The following is a 12,278-nucleotide window of genomic DNA, read 5'->3' on the forward strand; positions in this document are numbered from 1 at the left end:
TGTGCAGAGTTGGTGGCTGTTCATCCCCTTTCCCTCCCCCCATCTCTTCCTCTGCCTCTTTGTCCTATTTTCTTTCTTTCTTTTTTTTTTTTTTTGGCAGAACCAGGGATTGAACTCAGGTCCTTGCGCTTGCCAGGGAAGCACTTATACCACTGAGCCATCTCCCTGGCCCCTCAACCTACATCTTTACAGAAGGATCACTGAACAATTTTTCCCATGCTAAAATAATTTCTCAGCTTCCACATTACAGGCATTTAAGGATATACAATCCTATGCTGGGAGTACAGCTAAGTGTTATGTGTTGTGTGACATCTAGCAGCATGCCTGGCCTTCTCTTAGTAACACTGGCAGCACTCCACTGCTGATGTTAATTAATCACTAGAAGATCCATGTTACCAGACATTGCCAAATGTCCTCTGAAGGAGTAAAGTCTTTCCCAGGTGAGCACCACTCCTACAGTGAAAGCCTCCTCAGGAGAGAAACTCTCCTTTCACTCACCCCTCCCCCATGTTCTTCTCATCTCTCAGCGCTAGGAAGCAGACTCCTGTAATCTATCAACGGTTACCTTTGTGCCCTCAGTTCATCTGGGTTTGGCCAATAGGAGACAGTCTCAGAAGACTGAATAACAAGGAAGAAGTGAGGATAAGGAGATGTTTATCCTGGTTGCACTGGGTCAGTATGGTTTAAGTGCACACTTGTGTACAACCCCACTCCCAAGGCTGTCTCCTGCCCTGGTAATTGCTTCTCCCCTTTTTTCAGTGGAACTTCACCACTTTTATTAGCCTTGGCATATAGCCTTGTCCCTGTTGGTTTCCATAAATCCTGGCCAAACCTATGTAAATAATTCTCAAAGAAAATCTCCTCAAATGATTCATTCTGAATGTAACTTCTCTTTCTTCTCAAGACTCTGAGACAAGCCTATGCATGTATTTCTTGCCATTGAATATGCAGTGCCAGATGTAATAAGCTTTTATTAAAAATGAGCATAGGAATAAATGAAATAGCACCTATTTTTCCTCCTTTCTCTGACTTTCTGCATTTATGTCTTATTGATTTACTGCAACCAGACCCCATTGTTCTCATTTGGTTTAATACATGGGTTCCAACTCAACTGAGGGTTTCCAAGACATACTCAGAAACTGTATACCTAACTTCATACCTATTTCTAATTTCTGTTTATACCTATTTCTATTTGTGTGACACAACTACCTCTATTGCTTTTTGGCCTGGAAAGCTGCCTGCCAAAAGCAAAGTCCTTTGTTAGCTTTTTTGCTACTCATTTAGCCCAATATCAGCCATGTAAAACAAACACCTTCAGATTAAGTTTTGTTTTAAATAAAATATGTGTTAGTCAACATCCCCTTTACTGTAATCTAATATCTGAGGCAATGGATTTATAAAGAGAGAAGATTCTCACATAGCATGAGAGGTTCCAGTCTCAGATATAAAGATCTCTTGCTTTGAAACTCCGACAACGGTGGTATTCTATAGCAGGAGTACTTGGTGAACCAAACAGTTCACCTCATGGGCAGGGGAAAAAAAGAGATCATTCCCTAAGTGTTATTGAAAGGCATGTTTCCAATTTTCTAAGGACCTCCACTGAGGGCCCACCTCCTAAAGTGTCACCCCCTCCAAACCACATCACCCTGAGGGCCAAGGCTTTAAAACATAGACTTCAGGGAGACTCTCAACATCCAAACTACAGCAATACCCACAAACTGATCATGGAGAGGCTGATTTCAGCTATGGCTGTAGTGTTTCAAGAACTGCGAAAACAAAGATATCTCCTACCTCAGTTCAACAGACCGCTGGTTCAACAGATATTGTGATAATACTATTGGATCTGAAATATTCCCCACCTGAGCAATACTTTAGTTACATTCCATGAACCCTGCTATCCGTCTCTGATGGAGAAATAACATTTGTTTTTGAGACAAAGCAAATACAGGCAAGAGTCTAAGGAATTAAGAGTTTATTATAAATGCTTAGATTTGTCCAACACAAACTGTCAATTCTCTAGCCTTTTTTGTTCCTTCTTCGTGCATGGATTCAGCTCACCACCTTCTCTTGCTCTTCTCTTCAGCAACAATGTCAGCCATTGTATTTTGGTAACATTCCACTAAATGGACATGAAGTGTTTTTTTGTTGAGGCGTACCTTTTTGAATTCACTTAGTTTTTACAGTTGAAAAACAATGGGTATTTAAATATATTGATAAATTTGAAGCAAGCTATACATTTCTACAAAATCAAAGAGTTTATACTTTCATTTTTAACAGCAAAAGCTTCTTTACTTCATAGCCTCTTGAGGCAGTGTAGAAAAATGGTGGTAGGAAAAATAGGTATATCTAGATTTTTCACAGGATCATTAAGAAGTTGCCAGTTTCTGAAAAAAAATGAAGGCTGCACTAAGTTCATTTTTTCTTTTTCTTGGGATTATGTTTATCACAATATTTCCTGGCCTCTGTGACACCATTAAGAAAATAAGTATTCCCTTGCATATGCATAAGAAAAACATGTTGATATCAAGGATAAACATTTTTAAATCATGTAAAAATGTAATATAAATAATGACATAAATTTTAATGTGGGAAATTTAAAACGGTCGTAACATTTGTGCAGAACATTTGTAGCTATTTTTCACTAAAAACTTAGTATTTTAACAAATTAAGGGGGAAAAGATGTCTTATTGTTTTATAAATATTAAATTCACCATAATATGATCTATTGCTTGATTCAATGGTCCTTGATCCTGGTTTATGGAAGGATGTTAATAAATATTTTGTGAATTATGGAATAAAGATTTGGCCACTTGCAATAAGCATGATTATTTGAACCATTAGGGGTAAAGTGAATAAAGACATTGCTTTCATCTCCTTTGGATTATGGAATTCTTTGTACATTCTACCAGATAACTCAATAACCCAACAGAAAATTTGAAATAATGACATTAAATTAAATTCATTGAACAAATATTTCTGTATGGCTTCAGTAAGTGATAGGAATAAATTAATGGAGGTAATCTTTAAAGATTCTTGTATATTATTATAACTCACAACTATTATTACAGCTCACAGTTTGTGGAGGTTTTAGTACATAATCAGCTACTTCTAAGGCAGGGTGGCATGCACAGGGGCAAGGCAGAGTGGCACATGGCAGACAGCAACATTTCACGGCAGTAGCAAGCAGCACAGTAAAAAATGGAGAAGTAGCAGCAACAATGGCCGCAGAAAGCAAGTCTGTCTCCCTTAAGTTGATTCAGGCTATCTTCCCCAGGCTGGAAGTAGTACTCACATTGACAATCCCAGTAGCACTCACACCCATATTACCAGTGGATCATGAGTTAATCACTAACTCTAGAAGTTCACCCATGACTGCATGAGGCTTTGGGAGGACAACTACACACAAACCATAACATTCCATCCCTAGACCCCCAAAGCCTCATGCACAACCTTTTGTGCAAAAGCCTCATGTGCAACCCTTTGTACATCTTTAAGAACTGACAAAGTCCCAACAGTTTCTAGAGCACTCTTGGTGGTAGCTCCCATGTGTCTCTCTTAGACTGGCTTTGCTCTATCCTTGCAATTTCCCTTGGATGATCCATGTTCCTGGCTTTTCCAAACTTCTGGGATTCCCAATGAATAGGCTTTTCACTCAGCTTTGCACTCTTGTCCTCTCAGGGGCACACTGCCTGGCCTCCCAGGCCGTCTTCTGAAATGTAGGTGAAAGCCTTCTGAACCTCAGAACTCCTGCATTCTGCACGTGCCTAAAACCAACTCCACATGGATGATGCCAAGGTATACTGCCAGCTGGAGCAGTAGCCAGGTTTCTTTCTCTCTTGTTGTAGGAGTCGAGTGCGTGGATCTCTAAACACTCTGACCCTGATTCCAAGGAATAAATTCTCCATGCCAGTGCCATTCTGGAAACTGGTGTGGCCACTGCCACTAATTCTGGAACATGGGGCTCTTCAGATTTGTTCCCAAAGCAAAGTACTTCACCCTTGCAATTCTGTGATGCTCTCTGGCCATTCTTTCCATTCTCTGGTTCCTTCTCAGCAGTGGGGATTCTCTCAGCTCTATCTTTGCGTTTCACAGCTTTATTGGAGCTTCTTTTCTGGCTAAACTCTCAACATTTCTTTCTTGGCTCCCAAGTTTTATCCAAGAACTCATAAAAAATATTCCAGACACAGGAACTTTAATCCTCATCTTCCTCCTCCTCTTCATCTTGGTTAATCTGGAAGTAATGTAATTCATAACTCTCTGCTGGTGGCAACTATGTGTAACCAGTCACACAGATTATTCTTCTTCAAATATGTTTTGGCAAGATATTTCAAATGCCTGATATCCCAGCATCCTAGGAGGTTGAAGCAGGAAGATCCCAAGTTCAAGTCCAATCTGAGGAAATCAGCAAGATCCTTCTAGAAAAAGGCACCTCAGAAGTCATGGCGATCTTGCTCTTGCTCCTTTCAGTGATGACTGCCCCTCCACCGAGATTCCTGACTTTGCTCTTCACCCTAATTGCATCCATGACTCCATCTTCCACAGAATGTGTGCAGTCAGGGGTGAACTTCAGGACCTGCTTCTTTTTTTGGTCCTCCTTCACCTCAAGCTTTTTCATGGTGCCATGGAGGCTGAGGAATCAGAAAGGGAGATCAACAATTTAAATCATCCTGCCAGGCTCTTTGCTCTTAATTCTCAACATAATTCTGGCTAAAAGCCCCCAACAATAGCCATGCTACTGCTTCAATATTTGGCTGCTTTGAAATTTCTTCTAAAGATTAGTAAATCTGCCACCTATAATCTCAGTCTGAGGCAAAGTCTCTGGACAGGAGCAAAATTCAGACAAACTTTCTGCCAACATTAAGCACACGTCATTTGGAGTTCAATAATCATTTGTAGTCCTTCTTCCCAGAATAAATCTCCCCACCCTGATCTTTGCAGGCAGGATTTATATCACCCTTCTGGTCTTCTGTGCTTTGACCAAACCCATACAAAACATCCAAAACTGTTCCAGTGCTTCTCTTATAGGCAACATCACCAAACCTTTCCTATCTCTTCCCATAAGCCATTCCCAAAACTTGTAATCTACATGGTCAATAGTCACAGCAATAACCTGACTTATTTGCTACCAAATTCTGTCTTGGTTACTCTCCTCTTGTTGCTGGGACAAATACCCAAAATGAAGGAAGGAAAATTTTATTTAGCTCACAGTTACTGAAAGTTTCAGTCCATACTCAGCTAGCTCCAAGACCGAGCAACACATGGTAGACAACAACTTTTCATAGCAATGACAAAGAGAAGAGATCAAAATGGAGCAGTAGCAGCAACAATGGCTGCAGAGAGTAAGTCTGTCTCTCCTTTAAGTTGCATTCAGGCTATCTGCACCAGGCTGGGAGTAGTAGTCACACCCATAATCCCAGTGGATCATGAGTTAATCACAAACTCTAGAAGGCCACCCTATGACTACATGAAGCTTTGGAGGGACAACTAGACACAAAATATAACAAATAGTCTACTGGGATTAGGGCAATGCCAATCCAATCTGTGGATTATCTAGCAAGCACCTACCCTTAATTCCACTACCCTTAATCCAGCATTGAAATATGAATTAATTACATACTCCAGATTTTGCCACCTCTTAAAAAGTTCTATGACTGCATGAGCTTTTGGGGGACACTTAGACATGAACTACATCAGATGTGGACAAATGGGCTAATCTTCTCAGCATAATTACACAAGTATGTGAAGAAAAGACAACAGATTCTCTAGAACATGTTTTAAAATAAATTCAAGATTTCTGTCCTCTTTTGGTACAAGTAAATTAAATAGTTTCAGTTTTGACTAAATAAGGTAATGCTTGATTTTTATTTCTAAACATAATATTATTATTAAATTACAAACATACAAAAATGTTTAAAAAAATTACATTGAACATTCATAAACCTACCACTTAGACTCACTCTCTCTATATATATTTATTACAGGCTTTGGGAATGGCTTATCGGTAATCCTATATCTTAGTGCATCTACAAGTTTAACATGCACATCTTTACCAACTATATAATTGTGTTTCAATAAATTTCTTCACTTTGAAACTTCTTAGCAAAGTAAAATCCAAAAATTTTAAGCATATATCCACTGTGTTTTGATAAATGTCCACATTTAGGTATTTTAAATCCAAACAAAGTCATAAAACTGTACTTGAATCCAAAAAGCTTTCTCACCCTAATTTAAAATCAATATTTACTTTTCTCTAATCTCATCAAAACCACTATTTGGATTTTCTCACCATACTTAGTGTCTTTTCTAGAAATACTTAATTTTTTATTAACTTCTAGAATTTCATTTCAATAAAATTATAAATAAACACACTCTTTGTGCTCTGTTACACTCAGAATGTTTTATAAATCTGTTTTGTTGTGATTTATAAAAATGTATATTTCCCTTTTTATTCAGTAGTATATTCTGCTATATGAATAAAGCACAGCTCACTGAAACCTTAACCATTTCCCATTTTGGCTATTATAATAACACTACAATGAACATTCATGTATAACTCATTTTGTTGACATACATTTTCATTTGCATCAAGTAAAAATGGAATTGCTTGGTCACAGTTTAAGTGAAGTTAAATTTTATAAGAAACACTGTGTATTTTCCAAAATGGATTCTAAAGGGTAAATTAAATGGCAGTTGAACAGATAAAAAGAGTTGGTATATTAGTAAGTGGATATACCTTTTTTACTAAAATGTAACAAAGAAAGTGATAAGAAATAATTTTGTAACAGTTAAATGTCACAAAGGCCAGGATCATGTATTTTAGAATGAAGAATGCAACTTTTGAAGAAAGAATGACTAAGAATGTTTAGAGAAGACTTGTCAATAGCTTTCAGGCATAGATATGAGTAGCATAAAAATATTTCTGAGTGAACAAACATATATACATATACATATATGTATAATTTCACAAGCATATATCTTAAAAGCATGAAATATAAATGATCTGATATGGATTCATTCAGATACTATAAAACTATTAAAAAACCAAGAAAATGGAAGACACAATTTTAACAGTCATTGCCTTTGAGTTGAAGAGCTAGGAACAATCTACTAGGTTTTCTAGGAAATCAATATTTTGCATATGAAAGTAGATGATAGATACAAGAGTATTTGCATTGTGTGTTATGCTTGTATGCTTTGTAAATGTAAAATTGTATTGGTTCACAGTAAAAGAATATTATTTTCTAAATATGAATGAATAGTCATATCACTCAACGTGAAAAACATAAATAAAAATAATAAGCAGTTTGCACCTATTAGATTTAGGTAAAAATATTTAAACATGTAATACACAGTGAACCAAAATACAGGGAACAGACACTTGTTAGCCCAAGGGCAGTTGGCTCATGGCACTGTTCATAATTCTGAACACTTACACTCATGAGTACACATCAGTGGGCACTGATTTGATAAATTATTCTGTATCACAGCAATGTAGCACTACATAGTTCCTGAAAGTAGTGAAGTAGCTTAATATGTGCCACTATCCCAAATTTAAAGAGATATTAGCTGATAAAAACAAGACAAAGATCTTAAAATAATGGGATGCTGTTATTTATGGAAAAAGGGTAAATAAATTTGCTTTACATTACTGTAAATTATTACTCCAAGGAGAGCCACACAAAAGAAAAATCTGGTAAAAAATGTTTAACTCTGGACCAAGAGATACTCTTTTTCTACACCATCATCCCTTTGCCTTTCTTTTGTCACATGTGAAAACTACCTTTCAGCTGAAAAGACATGTTGTCCACTCATGTATGTATAGGAGTATAAATAGAAATAATACAGAGAGCCACAGGTCTGTCTGTGCCACTAAAACAATACTTCCATATTTGGAGAGTATTTATACCTAATGCAGTAATTCGACATCTTTTAAGAAAAAGTAGATTTTTGTTTCATCAATGTTTTACTCAAGTGTTATCAGAAGAAAAATGTATTGCCTGCAATGTCTAGTACTTCCTGGGTTTATCTTGTCCAGAAATAATGGAGAAAGAAAATGCTGTTTCAAACATTAGAAAATAAAGGCCAGTTGAATTTCTCTTTTGAAAGGTTTCAATGTAAAAGCAAATAATAGAAATAATTTTAAGACACCTATTTTCAGATACCCTCTCTAAAAGTGGGTATGCTATTTAATTTCTTTTTCTATCAGTTGTCCATGTGGGGTCAAACTTTCTACAGTTCCATAATAGAACTTGCCCCTCTACTTTCAGAGGCATAAATGATGAAAAAATGTCTCACAAGCACAGCTTTTTATTTGAGTTGAACAGAATTAGCTTTCCCAACTCATAATTTTCAAATTTGATGTTAGAAATGAAACACATCCTTCTATGCCTTCATGATGGAGTTCAGTGAAGATCCGTGCCACTACTCAGAAGCACAGTCTTATCTGCCAGCTGAGGACCCTGTGCTTTGGGTGTGTACTGTATTCACTCAGAGAGGGCTTTCTTTTCCCAATACACAGGTGCCCTGAAGCCCACCTCCCTGCCCTGTGCATACATGCACACACATGCTTGTATGCACACACACACACACATACACACGAAACAGCCCTGGTGATATTTCCTCATCAGTGGGCAGTGTCTAAAAGCACCAATGTCCAGGTCTAGAGAAGCCAATCAAATCAATGTTTGTAACCTGGGGTCCAGGCAACCGCATTTTTGAAAGCTCCCTGGGTGATTCTCAGGAGCAGATGGAACTGAGAAGAACCACAGACTCATACTGCACCAGTGTCTATCATGTCCTCCAGCTGTTAAAAGGTCTGACATTTTTATTGATAAAACACTAATGAAGTTCTGAGGATCCACAAGCAAGCAAACTGAGCAGTCATCCTTTGATGGTGACATATGTGTTCCCCGTACATGTTTGATTCAAGAAATGAGAGCTGCCTATGCTTACCTACTCAGATGCTAACTTATCAGCTTTAGCACTGTGGCAGGTAGAAGTGACACTTTAAGAGAAGAGTAGGAAGAGGAGTAGGAGAAAAGCAACTTGCATTTAAGAAAGCTGAAAGTCTGCGATTGTTTTGATACAAAGGCAGATTTATAAGTGAAGGCGCCACAGGTATGCGTTGTTGCAGATTAAAATCCGGCACAACCTGGCATATTGCTTTTGGTGACAAGAAGGCTGTACCCTCATCTAGGATTCTATTGGAGCTCTCAATTTTCCTCTACCTGCTCGCTGTTTTCAACATTGGTTACTAATTTATATAGTAGAAATGACTGACATCCACAATAGTAGCTCTACAATCCTAGGTTTCTCTTTTATCATTGAATTTTCTTTCTAAATTTTGCCAAAACTAGAGACCTACCCCTCAGGTGAAAACTGCTTTTGTAACAGAGGATTATGCCATGTATCAAACTATAGAAAAATCAGAACACAGACCAAAGGAAAATGAAGTTTTTTAAACCAGTTTGTTTTTATTTTTCTTTAAAAGAACAAAAAAGTGTCTTCCTTAGTCATAGTGTTTTCCACAAATAAGGAACTTTTTCATATGCCAGCCTAGTTTAATTAAAATACATTTTTCCTCCAGTACTGCTCAATCCTCCAAAATATTTTCTCTGGCCATTCTTTAGAGATCACTGTTTCTCAAACTGCTGTCTAATTCTCTAGTAGGGCTCTGATTCTTTTCTTTAATAATTGGGTTCTGCCGGCTTTTATTAGCCTTCAGCATTTCCTCCAAAACTAAGTGAACTTGTAACAATATAAAGGTTTTCTTCCTTTTATCTTTTGCTTTCTTTAGAATCTTACAAAAAATCTTGTTTACTCCTGGGGCTACAACAAACCATCCTTTCCTATTGTTTATAGAGGAAATCACAAGTGTGTGTTGTGTAACCCTAAGCACTCTAACATGTCGTTCTTTACTAAAAGGCAAGTCTGACCTTGCTGCAGACACCCTGCACACAGTTCTGGGTTCTGCTATTAAGCTGAGTGTATGACTTCAGACTATCAAGAGTACCAGTGTAGACCTTAGTTCTAAAACTTATGTATCAGTGGTTACTAGAGAGACACATGTAACACAAGCCACAGTCAGCCACAGAGTTGAATGCAGAAGCTTGCAGAGGGCATCTGCACACTGGAGACTGAAGGTTTTAATCCAAGCTCTGGGGCTCACTGCATTGTACCATGCAAGTCCATATGAGGAGGCTGATGGGTCTAAGACGGAACACTGAAGAGTCTACACAAAGTCTGTGCTGGAAGTCCAGAGATGACATCCAGGGTGAAAGCAAAGACTGGACCTTTTCCAAAGAAAAGGAGAAGATCCATCCTTGCTCCCTTCCCCTTTATCCCATCCAGCTCATCCAGGAGATGAACTGCCTAGAGTGGGTCTTCCATACCCTAGGGTGTAGAATTTCTGAGCCACTTTAGATAAACTGCTCTTAAATAAACTTCTCAAACTGACACAATCACTAGACTATCATAAATCACAAAATGTTACCCAAGTCCAAGTCAAGTTCTTCTCTCTATAGTTCAATACTGGGTTTCACAGTTAGCAAATTTATATGTAAAACAATGAACTGCACTTGCTGTGGCATGAACATTCTCCCATGAGTCCTTTGCAACACTTTGGACATGCTACAACTTCTACCAGGTCTGACAGATTGGAGACCTACTTGCTCCATTAAAATATATTTTGTAGTTTAATGCTAATCTTGTACATTGTACCATTTTATAGCTCCTGAGGCTAGCTGATCTGGAGTTTGGTGAAGAGCCTTATGGAATGGAGAACAAAACCTACATTTGCATGCAGATATTCTCTCTCAGCTTGGAAGGGCTGGCCAGATAGCTCAGGGAACTAAAGCACCTGCTTAGGCAGGTGCAGGGAGTGGAGCTCATTCCCCAGCATGCTGTGCCAGCCCCACCCCTGGGGCACACTAAGAAAGGGCATGCTGAGAGGGGGCATGGTGGCACATGTCTGTAATCCCAGTGCTTGGTAGGCTGAAAACAGGAGGATCACTGAGTCCAATCTGTGTAGTGAGATCCTATAGACTCTGTACTAAATACATTTTTTAAAAATCAGCTTGGAAGGCACCCTTTCCAGTTTTTCGGCAAGTATGCCTTTAGTTGCAAAGTAGCTTGGGTCTCACCCCTGTTTTTGTCACTCTCCTTTTCCTGCTGCCTCCTTCACTGCTCTGAATAGTCTTTTTTCCTCACTGGAGACACACATATTCTTGGGTAAGATCCTTTTTAGAAGATCCAAACCTGGCTACTTCCCACCAGTATTTTACAGCAAACTACAAATACTAGTACTTCAAAATTGGAGGGAAAAAGAAATTGAGGAAATTCAGCTTTGACCATTCTTAACCTCTGTCTTCACTTTTTATAATCACCATCCATCCAGACTCAGGCAATGAGACTTCTCTCCATGAGAGGCAGAGCCTAAAATCTAGCCACCTCCCTAATGCCAAAGCCACTCTCAAGAACCACACTCTCTTCCATTCCAGTAGCAGCTCTTACCAATTTTCGTATTACAGCAAGATACCAGTCTCTGTTGTATGAGCACCATAATGTTGGTGGAACCTCAAGGGCTTACAATACAGGGAGAAACACTCTCTATCCTCATTACAGTAGCAAGGTGGAAACTGTTTCCTTCTAAAGAAAATACGTTTTGCTAAATCCACTTTGGCTTTCTTTTATGTGGGCTACTGGGGGGCGTAGCTAACCTGGATCCACTTCCAGAACATTCTATGGGATTTAGTTTGGAGCTTTACTGTACTGTATGTGAAATTCTTCCAACCTTTGTACCCTTTGCAGCTTTAGGATTTTTGTTGAAAGTCCAAGAGAGTAGAAAAGTGACATTCTCATTGTTAAAATTCACAATCTTTCTTCTTGCATGTTATTTTAAAATTTCTAATTCATAAATAATATTGAGGACTTTAGAATTTCTCTTTGAATGTTGGCCAATGGCAGGAAAAAACATGCTCTCTCTGTATCTCATATTATATGTAAAATGAGCTAGTAAAAAATTACCTGACATGGCAATTATGAGATCAAATGAGAGGGGCCGGGGAGATGGCTCAGTGGAATATGCGATTCCCTGGCAAGCGCAAGGGCCTGAGTTCAATCCCCGGTTCCGCAAAAAAAGAAAGGAAAAAAAAAAGAAATAAACCTTTATGATGGGGCTGAAGAGATGGCTCAGTGGTCTAAAGCACCTACTTGAAACAAGCTTGGCAAAGCACAGGGACCGCGGTTCGATCCCCCAGCACCACATGCCAGCCAGCCCC

The sequence above is a fragment of the Octodon degus genome, unplaced genomic scaffold (genome assembly GCF_000260255.1).
Source record: "Octodon degus isolate 3935 unplaced genomic scaffold, OctDeg1.0 scaffold00095, whole genome shotgun sequence".
Lineage (NCBI taxonomy): Eukaryota > Metazoa > Chordata > Mammalia > Rodentia > Octodontidae > Octodon > Octodon degus.